This window comes from Notamacropus eugenii, chromosome 1, assembly GCF_028372415.1.
Source record: "Notamacropus eugenii isolate mMacEug1 chromosome 1, mMacEug1.pri_v2, whole genome shotgun sequence".
In the NCBI taxonomy this organism is placed as follows: Eukaryota; Metazoa; Chordata; class Mammalia; order Diprotodontia; family Macropodidae; genus Notamacropus; species Notamacropus eugenii.
The window spans coordinates 139,016,549-139,034,019 of NC_092872.1; positions in this window are offsets into that span (position 1 = coordinate 139,016,549).

Sequence of the window (17,471 nt, forward strand, 5' to 3'; positions counted from 1 at the left end):
AGTAGGGATAAGGAAGGGCAAAGTACGAAAAAGAGTTGATCGAAGGATGAACAGTAGTGAAAGCAACAGGAAAAACCACCAAAGAGTAGTCTTGGCTGACTAAAAATTGTCTTAGCTGCCATCTTGAACTATCAAAGCAAGTAGAATCATACATACACATAAGAATTCCATTCTTTCATATATCTATCTTAAATTCCTCTGTTTCTGCTAAAACCTGAGATGACCAACAGGCAAGTCAGTGACAGGCAACTTCCACGCTAATCAAACAAGTAACAAAGGGTTTTGTATTTGGTTCTGTCTTTGGTAGTGAGGGAGTTTACCTGCTCTCTATGCAAAATACCTTCATATTATTATTCAAGTACATTCTTGAACTGCTGCTTATCTTTCAGGCTTCTCTTTTCTACCCTAAATAATCCCATTCTTTAACCTTTCCCAACAGGCTTTTCTTGCTAGCCCCTTAATCATGTTTTAAACTTTTTTTATTGGGAAGGCAATCAGGGTTAAATGACTTGCGCAGGATTTGAGTCCTCCTGACTCCAGGGCTGGTGTTCTATCTGCTGTGCTACCTACTTGCCCCTATTTTTATTACTTTTTGCTGAACTCCAAATTCTTGTGTCCCTCTTTAGTTGGGGAGCCCAGAAGTACTCCAATGAGTTTTCAGGAAAGAGCCAAATACAACTTGATTATTGGCAGAAACAATCAGGGATCAGTTCATTGGATGTATAATACTGCTAAGTACACGCGCGCGCGCGCGCGCACACACACACACACACACACACACACACACACACACACACAGCAGTTAGGAAGACCTGAGTTCAAATCCAGGTTTAGACACTAACTAGCTACACTACTCTGTTTTGGTTCCTCATCTGTAAAATGAGCTGGAGAAGGAAATGGCAAACCACTCCAGTGTCTTTGCCAAGAAAACTCCACTGCAAGTATGGTTCACAGAGCCTCGAAGAGTTGGACGCAACGGAGCAGCAGTAAACCACACAACAACAACACACACACACACAGACTCAGGATTCTGTTTGCATTTCTTTAGTGTACTTAGGTTCTAGTTTTAAAATTATACTTTTTATATATAGTATAATATGCTTATGTTATATATAATTATTATTAATATATTACAATATACTTTTCCCATGGTATAATGGGATCCACTATAGCAGCTCCACTGCTAGATTGTAAACTTGTCTTATTTATCTCTGAATTTCTTATCACCTAACACATTGCTTTGCCCATAATGGGTTTGGGAAACAAACAAACGAACATTGACCATTTCTGCATTTTGTAGCCTGTTTTCTAGTATCTCTAAAACTCCTCTTGTCCTATCAGCTGGGACACTGGAACATTTGTCCCAAAGTTCTGCTACATTCATTTCTCCAGAACACCAAGAAAAGAATAACAATTTGCAACAGGACAGAGGAAACATTTTCAGCACTTTGCCAAGGCTATTGAATTACAAAGACAGTTTAAAAAAAAAAAAATAAAGTGCAACAAGAAACACTGTACATTCACAAGGAGTCAGAGAACCAGAGAACATGACCCAAAGATAAGGAAAGCAGGCTGAAAGTAACCAAATACCCCCAGCTAACCCAGTGAGAGCTACAGTATTACCCAAATCTGTCTAGACACACAGGGTGGAACTTGACTAAACTATACTGCTGAATGTAAGACCCACTGAAAATAATCCTGGTTCCTGCATCAGTTAAGAATGTGAACAAATGGGCAACAGCAAAGTGTAATAGAGGATGTTGCACAAAAGAGATCTTCTTTCTTAATGAAGAATTCTGTAAGTTGTGGGTGGAGTGACTATACAATCTTTATTAGAGAACTCCAAATAAGTACAGTCAAGAGGGAGAAATGGAAGAATAGATCATAGGATCAAAGATTAAGACCTGGAGGATACCTCAGAGACTCAAATCCAACCCCCTTCATAAAAGCTAGTTATATCTCGTTTGATCCTCACAACAACCCTGGGAAGTAGATGCTATACCCATTTTACAGATGAAGAAACTGAGACAGAGTCACCAAGGAAGGGAGTATCTGAGGCAGGATTTAAATTCAGGTATTTCTGTATCTAAGTTCTATACTAGATCCACTGTGGCACCTTTACAAATGAGAAAAGTGAGGCCCAGAGAGGTTAATTGACTTTTTCAGGGTCATACAGCTATTAAGTATCTGTATTGGAACTTGAACCCAGTGCCTTTACATAAAATCTGGTTTGATAAGGGAAAAGAATTGCTCATATCATTTTTCCCTGTAATAATTTTATATTTTACATCCAAAGAAGGAAATTGAATATTTTTCCTGATAGATGCTCTGGCAGTTGCTTGATTTTGAAGAGGAAGCAGGTACAACACTTGACCCAAAAAGGTAGAGAAAAATTGGGTGGGAAATATAAAAGGACCTATGGGGCTTCCTATGAGGCACCATACTAAAACATCTCATTGTACAATATATGATGTGAACTTCCCTGAATAATATGTGATTCATCCTAAAAGCTACTCAATTCACATCTGGCAAGTTAATCTTGTTTTGACATAATTCAACTACCAGTAACATATATGTCTGCTTCTAAACCTAAGATATTGAAATAAGCTTGGATAGAGAAGAAAAAAAGGGGTTATTTACAAATTTTGCTCTTTACAAATGGTAAAAAGATGATATAGTAAAGATGATATCGTAGCCCCCAAACCTCCTCAGGTTTATGGAAGAGGTGTGAGTCAGTCTTCTTTCAACAGACTGTTCTAGATCCATCCCATTCTTGATGCCTGACATCTCCTCCTTTTTCCGGAATCTTCTATGCCTAGAACCTTGTGCCATGCGAGATTGAAACCTCATGAACCATGCAAGCTTGCTAATTGGTGCCTACCTGCAGCATTAGAGGTGGAAATCTGATCAGATGTCCCACCAGAGACCTTGCCCCTCCCTATAAAACCCCTGGCTTTCTCATAGATGAGCTGTCCTGATTCACAAAGTGATGATAGATGCAGGCATCCCACCCATGGAACTGGGAGGAGTAAAGGGAGTTTGGTATTACCTATGCCAAGTTCACAGGGTGGCCTCTTGCAGGACCATGGTAGACTCCACTGCCCTTCCTCCCCCTCCTATAGCTTGAAGATCATTGCCTCTGATATCCTAGCAAGATCTCTGGTTGCATCTCTGCCCTGATTTAGGGGTGTTGGCCACTACTTGAATTTGGGGTGGCAGGTGCCACCCTAGTTTGTATATATCAGCTCTTGCCCTAGGTCTGGGAGTCAGCTGTTGCTCCATTGTCCCTCCCTTGTTGCTCCTGCTTCTCTTTCCATGTCCCTACTAAGGACAACACTTTATACCTCCCTTGTGTAGCTTTGTTGTTATTGTTCAGTCCTTTGATGTCCAAGTCTTTGTAACCCCATTTGGGGTTTTCTTGGCAAAGATATTGGAATGGTTTGCCATTTCCTTCTCTAGCTCATTTTACAGATGAAGAAACTGAGGCAAATAGGGTTAAGTGAATTACCCAAGGTCACACAGCTGGTAAATGTCTGAGGCTGGATTTGAACTCAGATCTTCCTGATTCAAGGCCCAGCATTCTATCCACTCTGCCCTTCCCCAAAAAAATTATGTACCTATCCCTACATTAAGACAAAAGGGACACAGGGGACTTTGTCTATCTTCTGTTTCAATGTCAACAAATCATGATTCGATTTTTAAAAGAAAAGAAAAATGACATCTATATCTATAACAGCAGTGCTCATGATATCAGAACTCTGATACCATGTTAGCAAAGATCATTAACCATCTTAGCTGCTATCTTCTATCATTCATGCTAATAGGGACATTTACATGTACATTAAAACATTTCATATTCTTCCTGAGATCTACTTTGTTTCTCTTTTGTGTATATATAACGACAGGGGATGTCACATATCCTATGAGATTTTTTAAAATTATTTTTCTGGATCTGTGAATTGGCAGAGGGGACTGCCAAAGAATAAACTCCCACTACTAGTACAGATAAGCAACTTACAGTCTCAGAACGCTGTCAATGAGAACATTGAGATGTCCACTCACCCTCAATTGTGCAGCTAGTACATATCAAAGGCCGGATTTGAAGCAAGGTTATCCTGCCTCAGGGAATGATTCTCTATACACTATGCCAGGATGTCTCACAGAATATAATATACTACCATATCCAAATATAGAAATTAGAGTTCTGGATCCACAGTGAGATATTATTTAAAGTAAGTAAAGAACCGGAGAGAAACATCTCTTTAAATTCAAAACAGAAATATGACAGGGTCTAGTATTAGTCAAAGATGTATGAAAATGGAGTGATAGATTGGCGTCGTGGAAAAAATATCCACTGGATCTTGAGTCAGAGACCCGAGTGACCCTGGACAAGTCACTTAACCTCTGTTGGCCTCAGTTCTCTACCTACAAAATAATATTAATAATAACATGATTATTATATTATATTAGCATTATATAATAATAGCATTAGCCTAGCAATTTAAGGTTTACAAAGTGCTTTAAAATACAATCTAATTTGATCATTTGATAGTTGATCATGTAGGTCACTTATAGTGGTTGTCCTACAACTCTATTACATTATCTACCTAGTATTGTACCTATTATATAGTGTTATGGACAGTTAGGTGGTGCAGTGGATAGAGTGCTAGACTTGGAGTCAGGAGACTCTAAGTTGCTTATCTGTATTGGTAATGGGAGTTTATTCATTGGTGGTCCCCTATGCCAATTCACAGACCCAGAAAAATAATTTTTAAAAAAATCTCAGTAGGATATGTAACATCACCTGTCTTTAAAAAAAAATCTACAACAGAGAAACAAGGTAGATCTCAGGAAGAATATGAGATGTTTTAATGTACATGTAAGTGTGCCTATTAGTATGAATGATAAAAGATAGCACCTAAGTTGGCTAATGGTTAATTTCCTGAGTTCAAATCCAGCCTCAGACACTTACTAGCTGTGTAATCCTGAGCAAGTCACTTAACTTTGTTGTCTTGATTTCCTCATCTGTAAAATGAGCTAGAGAAAGAAATAGCAACCCATTCCAGTATCTTTGCCAAGAAAACTCCACTGGGGTTACAAAGAGTTAGTCATGACTGAAAAATGACTGACCAGTCCTTAGAGCATTCACAATTCATTTTACCTGCTGTGTATCCACCTGGGATCTTCATGAACCTGCTTCACAAACACATGATGGAGGACTCCTTTCCCTCCTCAATAAAAAGCATGAACAGCTATCCTGTGATATTTTTTTGCTGTCAAGTTGTTTTATTGTGATGGAAAGCCCTAGAACTGGTTCCTGAGTTTGAACTGAGTGTTCATGCAAAGAAATATTACTCCCTGTCAGGCTTTGAGAGAGGAGGTAGAAGAAATGCTCCTCCTGCTTCTCAAACTACTGTGTATCAATGAATACATCGTGCTTCTATTTGTGGTCTATTGCATTTATTCATTCTTGATCTTAGGTGAATGAGCACTAGTGATGGACAGACTCAGATAGGACTTTGTGAGTTTGAAAGGTCAATAGAGCCACCAGAGGCCTACCAACTGGAATCCATAGCAGAGTCTGCCAGGAGCTAGAGGCAGCTGAGCCCAGTAAAGAATCTAGTGAGGAGACTAGGAAGCAGAGGAGTGACTTGCTTAATCAAACCCAACAGCGAAAGAGCTGTGTTCTGCAAACAAAGAAGCAGGTCATCCCTCCACTATGCCACACCAGAAGTGAACTCAGGAGGAATTTTTGTAGCAACCACTTTAAGTTTGAAGGTGTTCTCCCTAGAAACTAAGGTAGTAGAAAAGAATGTGCTCACAATGGGAACAGGGCAGGTTGTATTTTGATCTTTGTTCCATCTTTTGGGTAAATAATCCTTTGTAAAAAGCTAATTGAGGTTAAGTAGTTATTTTATATTAAGGAGATATCTGGTTAGATGATCCTGGGAAGATACTAACTGAGTGAATCATGTTAGGGAAGCCCATCAAATGGAGGCTTGAAAGCCATAGTATTTGAATGATCTCAGTCTCTTCAGAGTTACCCCTGTAGCCCAGAAGGGATCAGTCAGTGAAGTGGGAATTAGGAGCAAGAGCCCATAGCCTATGCCCTATAATAGAAATGTAAGTCAACAAACTGAAATAATCTGTTCTCTATTGGTAAGCAATAGATTAGGATCTAGAAACTTTGAAATTACCTGAATATTGTTCATTTTTCATCCAACTGACCATCATCATTCCTTGTTGTGTTCGTCCTTTGTTTTGTTTTCAAAGAGGACCATGGCATCAGAGAAATGATGACATGATTTGCACTGGACTTTGTTTTGAGTGAGAGAGGTGCAAGGACCATGCAAGGACACCAGTCTCACTTTCTCCTCCTGAGCCATCTGGATCCAGTGACCAGATATTCATCAGGATGACTGGAGATGGCCCAGGATGCAGTGGAAGACCTTGACCTTTTAGGATAAGGCCTTTTATAAAAGGTACTGCTTCCCAAGAGAGAGCTATGATCTACCAAGATGTCTTCCTTGTCCATGATTCACTCAAGGAGAAATTCTCTCTGCTAGACTATTGTTTAGAGGAAGAGGAAAGTGTTTGTCCTGGGTCCAGGCTCCCAAAGCAGGCATAAATGTGACCCTGAGAAATTACCTCCTTGGGTCAGCTTTTGGAGCTGTGCCAAGAAAAGTTGTCTTCCCCTCCCTTCTGTGTTTGTCTCCCACCACCATCCATCCATACTAATTAGCTTGTTCATCTCTAATAACTGCACAACTCTCACTTACACATTTCTCTAAGGTTTTATTTAAAAAATCATTCTTCACAAGTCTGTGAGGTAGCTAGGTGGCAGAAATATGGAGAGAGCACTTATTTCAAGTCCCAAGAGCTTAGTTCAAATCCTGAAGGTTGAATGAAAATCCTTCTAAGTATCTTCTAGCTCAGGATCTATGTTTTTTACCTTCATTTTTGTAGATGAAGAAGTTGAGACTCAAAGAGGTTGTGTTTTGCCCAAGATAATTTAGAGCCAATATTTGAACCTGCATCTCTTGATTCCAAGTCTCCTGTTCCTTACCGAACATCATGAAATTTTCATGGAGTGCTGAGTCTAAAGTCACCAAAATGAATTTTATGTTACATTTTTCTTCAGTAAAACTAAGGAAATACAAATATGGGCACTCCTCTCTGCTTTTTGCAGATAGCATTCCAAGAAGTTTCAGGAGATCATCATGAGTTGCTATGACACACCTGTCAGCTGTCACAGAGCTCACACATGAAGTCCTTCCAATCTAAGACCTACCAGAGTTTCTAAGAGTTCTAACTCTTGGAAAGAGTTAGAAAGGGCCAGAAAGGGTCTTGGAAATCAGCTGGTCTAACTCTCTCATTTAATAGAAGAATTTGAGAGAGATTAAGTGATTTGCCCAAGATCACAAAGATAGTATGTAGTAGAGCCACCCTCTGAACCCAAAGAATGGTTTGTGGACTTCAAAGGCAGCTGGGTTGCACAATGGTAGAGCTCTGGACTTAGAATGAGGAAGACTCATCTTCCTGAGTTCAAATCTGGCTTCAGACACTTACTCGCTGTGTGACCCTGGTCAAGTCACTTAATACTGTTTGCCTCAATTCCTTATCTATAAAAAGAGCTAGAGAAGGCAACAGCAAACCACCCCAGTATCTCTGCGAAGAAAACCCCGGATCATGAAGAGACAGTTTCATGACTAAAACAAGGGAACAACACCTTTGGACTTCAAGGCCAGTATTTTTCCTATTACCCCACATGTTTTCATTCTTTTATCAGTAAGTCACATTTTCTTAAAGCATGTAAAGCTTACTGCCTTTTAAAAAGTGATTTGATTACAACATCAGCTGGCATAATAGAAAGCAGAGCACCTGGCCTTGAATGCAGTAGGCACTTAATGAATGTTTATTGAAGTCCATTGAATTGAACAGACACTGAAAGCAGAAGTCTCAAAACTTGGAGGCAAGGCCTTCTGAAATCTCTTATTTTTGTTTTCTTTAGTCAAAGAAGGATCATAATACCATCCATCATTGTTCAGTCCTGTCTGACTCTTAGTGACCCCATTTAGGTTTTCTTAGCAAAGATACTGGAGTGGTTTGCCATTTCCTTTTTCAGCTCATTTTACAGATGAGGAAACTGAAGCAAACAGGGTTAAGTGACTTGCCCAGGGTCACACAGCTAGTAAATGTCTAAAGTTGGATTTGAACTCAGGAAGATGAGGCTTCCTGACTTCAGACGTGATGCTCTATCCACTGCACCACCTAGCTATAGTTGTTTGAGGAGCCAATAATAACGTGCAATAAGTATAAGGTCTTATTCTCAAACATTTTATTTCTCCTACGAGAAAAACAACTCTGATACTTTCTCAATATGAAATTTTAAAACACAGAAATTCAACTTTTTAGCAATGTACTTGAAACAGAATTCTTAGTTCACATTCTGGTGACCAGGTCAAGTATATACAAAGTCTTCTTTTAGAGTTGGAGCCAAACATACTTTTCCTACAATAAGAAAGCCATAGTTCTATTTTGTTTGGTTTTGATGAGTGTGTGTGTGCGTGTGCGTGTGTGTGTGTGTTTTTAAAGTAATGGATTGAGTCATCTATTATCATAGGCTAGAGTTCAGGAGTTAGAGTATAGTATTTGCCATTATAAATGTTTTGCATCATAAGTGAAGCAAGGGTTGCGTTACCTGGTAACTCTTTACCCACATAAGGGAGGGGTTCATACCATGCAGGCAAAGTGATTAAGAAAAGCAAAGCAGCAGAAGACTGTAGATCTATAGAAAACTATGCATTATAAATCTGTCTTCAAAAAGGAATCTGCTTATCATTGAACAGGTGGAGGAAGCAGGTGGTTTATTTCCTGGTTATGATTTCTATGACTCCAAGTATTTACCTCTAGAGTCCACTGACAGGATTTGAACTTGTACAGAGGATATCATGTTGCTTTTGCAATCCCTGGAATGCAGGAGTGATGCAAGCAAGGTAGATTTAGGTTAGACGTGTGTGACTATGTTAACTATTATGGGAGGCCAATGAGAAAGGGAGATGATGGTGTTATTACTTGCTTATGGCTTATTCCATCTATTCTGAAACATAGTTATAGAATGGAATGTGCACTGGTCTTCGAGGTGGAAGATCTGGTTTCCCTTTCCAGCTCTAATATTTATTCATTATATTATTCTGGACAAGTTGCTGAGCCTGAATTTCCTCATCTATAAAATGGGAATGATGATAATATTGATACTACCTATTTTGAGAAAATGAACATGAAATGCTCTATAAATGTTATTTTTCTATTCTCTTGATTTCTTTTTGTGATTATTAATGTTTAATATACTTGGATCTTATGCTGTCCTTTGTTCTGAACCATCCTGAAAAATAATTTCAGAGTTATTATAACATGGGCAAGTGAATGAAGAGCCTTCCACACCACCCCCACCACAGCTACCAGAATGAGTTGCTATTTATGTAACTGATTCTTAAGATACCTTTGTACATGACCTTGAACCTAAACTGGTTTATTTACTGCTCATCCAATGTGTTACATACTTTCCTATCTCTTTACTTTTGCTTAACTCATTCCTTGTGCCTTAGAATGAACCCACAAGTCTCCACCTGTTTAAATGCCATAAATTCATTTAGACCCAAGTTAAGAAAGCTTCTGGGCCTCCCACTGGGAAGTAATTTCTTCCTGTTCTGAATTATCATAGCACTCTATTTATACCTCTTTTATGCATACTTTATACATAATTATTTTGAAAATATCTTCTCTCTCCAAACAGTCCAAAGTCAGGACTTAGGCTCATTCATCTTTGTATTTCTTTTTTATAGCCTGGCACAGTGTTTTGCACACAGCAGGTCCTCAACAAATATAGGTACTCAATAAATTTTTGTTGAATTGAAATGCTAAATTAAACAAAGAGGAGGCTGAGATTGTCTGGATAGTATTTGTATCTGTGGTTAAAATCTATATTAATAAGAACTCCCCAACTGTGAGGATTCTGGAAAAGGATAGACCAATTCAATCCAACAAAGGTGTTTGTTTCTTTGTTTTTTTACTTAGGTTATATGCCATGATTTGAGGAGCACTCTTGGGTCCCAACCAAATCATCTCACCATTAAATCACTTCTTGGATTAAATAAGAAAATCAAAGTCCTTGTCTCTAGAATGAAGGGGTCTTAGGTGTGTTCTTTTTGGAATGGGGATGTGGTGGTGAATAAGATGGATAGAAGGCCTCCAGCCTTCTCCCTCTGGACCCTTGACAAGAATTAAGATCACAGGTTTACATCTTGTGTGATCTTCATTTTTATAGTTGAGGAAATGGAGATCCCAGTAACTAGTAGTAAATAAAAAATCCTCCTCTGACTCCAAATCCAGGACTCTTTCCACCACAAAAGCTAGCATCATGATGAGGCCATACAGGAGAGTGGGAAGATGACTCTGGAGTCAAAGAACCCAAACTCAAATGGGTAAGTCACTTAACTTTCTTGGGCCTCCATTTCCCTCCATGTGTAAGATGACAGAGTTGAACTCAATGGCCTCTGGGGCCTCCTCTGAGCACTAGATCAAAAATCTTATCACAGGATCCTGGAGGACAAAGCACACTGGCCACTCAGTTCACACCCCAGCCAAGGCTGGGGAAGCAGAATAAATCCTCATTGTCTCAGAAAGCCATCAGGATCCTTAACCCAATCTATCCTACCTAAGGACACCAAGACAAATCACCTTCTCATCTAGATAAGATTGTCAAGTATGTCAAAGAAAGAGTCCAGTAGTAACAAATTTTGCGTCTGTAAGACGCAGAAAAGAAAGTAGGAGAGGTTGAAGTATCTCAGTGAGACCCTATATAGGCTATTAGCAATGGAGGGAGGAGACTAAAAGAAGGATGAGCAGCATGATTGTATTCTTTCCAAGCTCTAGAATGGAGGTTCTTAAATTCGACTCTGTTAATTTCTAAAAAAATTTGTGTTTTGACTGTAGAAATCAAAGCTGCCTATGGTCATATAAAACAAGGCTCTAAATCAATATTGATTAGAGAAATGCAAATTAAAAGAATTCTGAGATACCTCATCACACCTATCACATTGACTAATATGATGAATAAGGGAAATGATGGATATTGGAGGGGATGTGGGAAAATAGACACTAATGCACTATTGGTGGCATTGTGAACTGATCCAACCATTCGGGAGAACAATTTGGAACTAGTCCTAAAGGGCTATAAAACTGTGCAATAACACTTCTAGATCTGTGTCTCAAAGAGATCAAAGGAAAAGGAAAAGGACCCACATGTACAAAAATATTTATAGCAGCTTTTTTTGTGGTGGCAAAGAACTGGAAACTGAGTGGATGTTCATCCAATGGGGAATGGCTGAACAAGTTGTGTTATAAGATTGTGATGGAATAGTATTGTGCTATAAGAAATGATGACTAGGGTGACTTCAGAAAAACCTGGAAAGACTTACACGAACTGAGCAGAACCGGAGAATCCTATACACAGTAACAGCAATACTGTATGATGATCAACTGTGAAGGTGTAACAATACAACGATCCAAGACAATTCTAAAGGACTCAGGATGAAAACTCCTATTCAACTCCAGAGAAAGAACTCAAGAAGTGTGAATTCAGATTGAAGTATACTTTTTTTTTAACTTTCTCTACTATCCTTTTCTTTTTGGCCTGCATTTTCTTTTGCCGCATGGCTAATATAGAAATCTGGTTTGCATGGCTGCACCAGTAAAATCTATATTCAATTGCTTGCCTTCTCAAGGAGGGAAGAGAGGAGAGAGGGAAGGATAAAATAGGGAAATCAAAAAGTATTTTAAAAGAATGTTTAAAATTTTGGTTTACTTGTAATTGATAAGAAATGAAATAAAAATTAAATTTATATATATATGTATGTACATATATTCCAATATAATTGGTTTCTTTTATGATGCTATATAATTTTATTTTATACATTTCATAATGTTATTGTGAGAAGGGATCTATAGGTTTCACCAAATCACCAAAGCAGACTAGACAGAATAAAGACTACCTGCTTTAGATGGGGTGGGGAGGTAGGGAGAATCTTAGAAGGGCCACATATGAAAAATAAATTTTATACTTTGTCTATCTAGTTTGGGTTTTAAGACATAAATGCTTTATCAATTTATTATAAGTGTCTTAGCTCCCAGTCACTGTTGGCAACCATAATACAGCACTTTCTAGAAAGACGTTAAAATTTTTGTCTCTGCAGTGTTTACTATTTCCCCCCAGCTCCTCAAAATTTTTCATGAATAAGCAGGAAGATATATCATAAACACCAGGCATTTCCTTCCTGTCTAGTTAAGGTTTCAGGACAATGTATTTATCACTATTTAATCATATTCACTGGCCCCACATGTGTTTTTAAAATCATGAAGTATCTTGCTTCAGAGCAAGTTGGAAGGTCCAACTAAATCTGCATCCTGTCTCCAACAGAGGCCCAGAACGGATGCCCCAATGATAGAGAACTTCCTAACCTCCTATTCTCTCCCACCCCCACCTCCACCTGAACACACTCCTACCCAGCACAGGCTTCAGTGAAGGATATACCACATAGGAGAAAATCATTGTCATAGGGTCATAGATTTAGTGCTAGAATATACTCTTGAGGCCAGTTTTCCCACCCTCTCTTTTTACAGATGAGGAAACTGAGACCCAGAGAGAAAAAATGAACTACCCAAAATGAAACAGGTAAAGACTGAATTAGAATTTGAAAGTAGATCATCTGACTTCAAAGCTAGTGCTCTTTCTCCTGAACCCTGCTGCCTGTCATGCAAACAGGGACTCTATGAGCACAGGTACATCTGAGTTTAAAATATGTAGAGGTCTGTGTAATAGTAAGCACCCCAACATACATGGGGTGGGGGGGGGGCACTGCTATCACAGGTTTTTAGATCTGCATTCATAAAAGGAAAGGCAATTTTTGAGGGGTTAACCATCACTTTAATCAAGCACATGTATCATTCCTTTAATCAAGCACATATATCATTCACCCATTTCAGGGGAGTCAGCACCCTGAACTTCAAAGAAAATACAGAGAAATCAAAATCAACAGACATGGCTTCCTCTCTCTGACCAAAACCAATCTATACATCACAATTCAACAGACAGGTCCAACTGTCTGACCATAGTTCCAGAGAGCACTGACGTCTGGGTTTTCAAAGCTAGAGGGCTCCTTAGCGGCTTCCCAGAGTCCTCTCTGGCCAAACAAACACTTCTAGTCAGTAAGCCCCAAAGTAAAACCTCACCCTCAGAGTATTTATACGCTTTTCAGAGCCAGAGGACATGACCCTCTGATACAGTGCCTCACCAGAAAAAACAAAAGGTACTTGGGACCCTCCTACAAAACAACTCCTCTAATCAAGCTTCCCTCAATGGACAGACCCATCAATGTGTGGAGAAGATCTTCTTTAATCACATTACTCAATCAGAGGCATTTTCAGTCAAATAAAAACAGCAAAAGATTCTACTTTGCTTGGTCCACTCTTCCAGGATCCTTGCCCTTACAATCTAAATGGCCATGGATCCTGGAGCAAATAGGCATTAACATTTCTTAATACAACATAATTCACATTTGCAGAACACATAACATAGAAATTTATTACCAACATGGTAAAATGGCTTTAAGCAAACGCAAAGGTATATATATAACATAACATCATTCTTTGAGGAGAGAGCAAACAGCTCCTTCCTCAGTCCCAAACAGAAATGTCCAAGCAAAGTCCTCTTGGAGGTGTGTCCTCCCCATGCTGCACTCTCAGGTGCATACTCTAATGAGCCAAGTGTGTCTTAACAATGTTTTATCCCCCACTTCCAAGAACTGAGGGGCAACTGGGCAACAATGCCATCAGGGTGGGGTCTGTGCAGGTACATGGCACTTTCCCCTCACCCACCACCTCCTGGGTCCCAAACTGTCCCAAGAGAATGTTGCAAAAAAGCATACTCAGTGCCTTGCTGCACAGTCCCAGTCTTGCCCCAGTGCTGAACTCTGACTGAGGTGAGCACACAGGCTGTTCTCTGCTTTTGCTGGGTGGTTTGACATGCAGTGTTCCTCTCTGTTCCTTTCACCTCACCAAGGTCAGCACACAGGACGTTTTCTACTTCTGCTGGGTCAATACGAAGATAGTTTTCTGCTCAGGTTCCAGGGCTCCATTCCAAATTCTCACAGCTCTGGTCTGGTTTCTACATAGAATACACTTTCAGGACCTTTACTCCTCTAGCACAGTCAGGGAACCAGACTAATCCACTTGAGCCCTGGCTCTGGCCACCCCATCTCCCAGGACTCCACAGAATCATAGTCACCACAACTGGGAAACAACAGACAATCATCCCAGTCCCTATACTTTCCTTTTAGTTTATGCAGATCCCATCTTTGTTGCCATAATGTATCAGTAAGCACCCCAACATACACAAAGGGGCCAGCTACCACAGGTTCTTTGATCTGTTTCTCTAAAAGGAAAGACAACTTTTGAGGAGTTAACAATCACTTTAATCAAGCACAGGTATCAGAGAAATCAAAATTTCAGAGAAATCAAAAATCAACAGACAGTGCTTCCAAACTGCCTGACCTTTAACATATATAAATCTTGATCAGAGAGGGAAGCACCAACATCTGGGTTTTCAAAGCTAGGGAACTCCTTTAGCAGTTTCCCAGAGTCTTGTCTGGCATACAAAGCTTCTTCCAAAAACTAAGCCCCAAAGTAAAACCTCACCCTCAGATTATTATACACTTTTCAGAGCCAGAGGGCATGACCCTCTGACACCGTGCCTCAATAGAAAAAAACAAAAGGTGCTTAGGACCCTCCTACAAAGCAATCCCCCTAATCAAGCTTCCCTCAATGGGTAGGCCCATCGATGTGTGGGGAAGATCTTCTCTAATCATATTCAAATGGAGGCATTATGCTTCTTGATTGTACTAAAACAAAAACAGCAAAAGATCCTACTTGGCTTGGCCTCAAAGTTTGCCATTTGTTTTAATCTGTACAGCAAAAACAATGAATATGAGCTTGGACAGACTTCAGGACATAGTGGAGGATACAAAGGTCTAGCATACTATGGTCCATAGGGTCAAAATGTTGGATATGATTGAATGATTGAGCAACAACACAGCAGAGGTTCCTAATTTCTCTCTCTCTCTCACTCTCTTTTTCTCTCTCTCTCTCTCTCTCAAAGGAATTTCATGTGCATTTGTTAAAAATATGGATCTTTGTTTCAGGAAAAAGTTTATGGTTATTAAGAAGATAGTAAAATTTCCCAAAGACAATCAAATCACCCTCTTCCTCTTCAATTATGGATCCAACTCATTGTCTATTTGTCATGTCTGTTGTAGATAGATAAATACATACATACATACATACACACATATATATACACACTGAAGGCCAACTATTTTGATTGTCCATCCACCCACATATTGTAGTCCGGATAATAAGCATTTTTTATCCACTTGGTTTTTCCTGTATGGATAGTCACCCCATTATCTTGAATGATTATAGATCTTAGGTGGAAATGCTCCATAAATTCTTGAGATGGGACTACAGATCAGGAGAGTAACTTATGTTCTATATGGAGTTGTGTGAATCTTCTCCATAGAGGTAATGATTGAGCTATAGGTCTTTTACAGGTCTGGTGGAAAAACACAGGCGGTCATAAATGGAAAAAATGATTGCTTAGACTTTGCCATCTGTTGTTATTCTGTATGGAAGACCAGGTAGAGGGTGTGGTAGGTGTTGACCTGTCCAGAATGAGGTGGGGAGAAGGGTGGTGCAGAGGACTAAGAATTACAATCCTGCCACAAAGGAAGAGAACCCAGGAATTGCTGATCATAGACATCGGAAATTATGAATCATAATCATATTCATGCCAGCTCCAAATGGGAGAGAGTTGGTAGACTTTATCCTTCCTTCAAATAATAATAATGATAGCTAACATTTGCATTAAAGTTTGCAAAATATTTTACAAAGATTGTCTTTTTTACCCTTTCAGCAATCCTGGGAGGGACATGCTATTATTATTACTGCTTTACAGATAAATATGCTCAGGCAGGCAGAGTTTAAGTGACTTGCTCATGGGCACACAGCTAAGTATTTGAGGCAGATTTAAACTCAGTCATCCTCTATTCCAGGTCTAGGGGTCTTTTCCAAAAAGGAGGGACAATTCTGTAGGTTATTTTGGTGTCAGCAGTAAAGATACTTATTTATGAACCTGTTGTTTTCCTTGGCAGAATAAAAGCTTTAGGTCAGGGATTGTTCATCTTTGCATTCTCAGCTTCCTGCACAGCAAAGTAGATAAAAGAGAGACACGCAGAGCATACTAAGTGCTTACTTACTATCTATCAGGCAACTCCAGGGATGCAAACATAAGCAAACAAAACAATCCTTGACTTCCAGAAGTTTATAGTCTAATGGGGGAGAAAGAAAAAAAAAAAAGGAGAGCTTTATAGTAGATGTTTATTAAATGTCTGTCAACTGATTTATTGATTGATTGTAGGGGAGTTGGGATTAGAATTTTAAACTTAAGCTCCCAATTCTGGCTTTAATCTGTCCAGCACATTGTAAGACAATATCTTTTTTTTAACTCAGCAGAGACTAGTTTTCATCAAACCATCTTGTTTTCACACTTTCCTATAATTTGAAAAATGATTAACTGAAAAGCTTCAAATGAATAAATCATAAAGATAAAAGAGCTTCTCATCAATTTCTAGTAGGCAGTTATTTGAACATGTCATCAAACAGACACCTCACAATCTACTTAAAATGAGATTCCAATTCAAGTGAGTATATGAGGAAGAGATGAAGAATTTAGGACAATTTAGGTTGTCCAATTGGTACCATTTTCAGGGGCAGTCCCCAGGCCTACTGGCTCCAGTCATCAAGAAGGTAGGCAAAAGGAGATCCGGGCAAAGGCAAACCCCAGTGGTTCAGGGCAGTCATAAAGAAGCCAGGAAGTGGGGGAGAGACAAAGCTAAGGAAGGCTCTGGGTCTCTTGTCTTCAGAGTCGTTTGAGTCAGTGACCAGAGAATCCACAGAGCAAGCTAAAAAACTGGAACCAGAAGATTAAGGCTGCCAGAGACTTCTAGAGGTTTGCATTAAAGCAGCCACATCGGGGTTGTTTTTATCATCAATAGTTCTAATAATTGTTTGAGAGCTTCAGCTACTTTTTCTGTTGTCATCTCTGGCCTGAACTGCTCAGTCCCACTCTGTCTAGTCAAGATCTCTGAATTTAAATGGGTCCTACTTGTGTCTGACTGGGCAATTTCACTGGCTTCCTTCAAAACTGCTCCAACATTCTCTGAGAGACCTTTCCTGTGATCACTGCCACCCCCTCTTTTTGTCATTTACAGTTTTTCAATACATCTATTAACTTTTTTGAATGTTAATATAGTTCATTTTTCCCAAGTTACACATTAAAACAATCTTAACATTTTTAG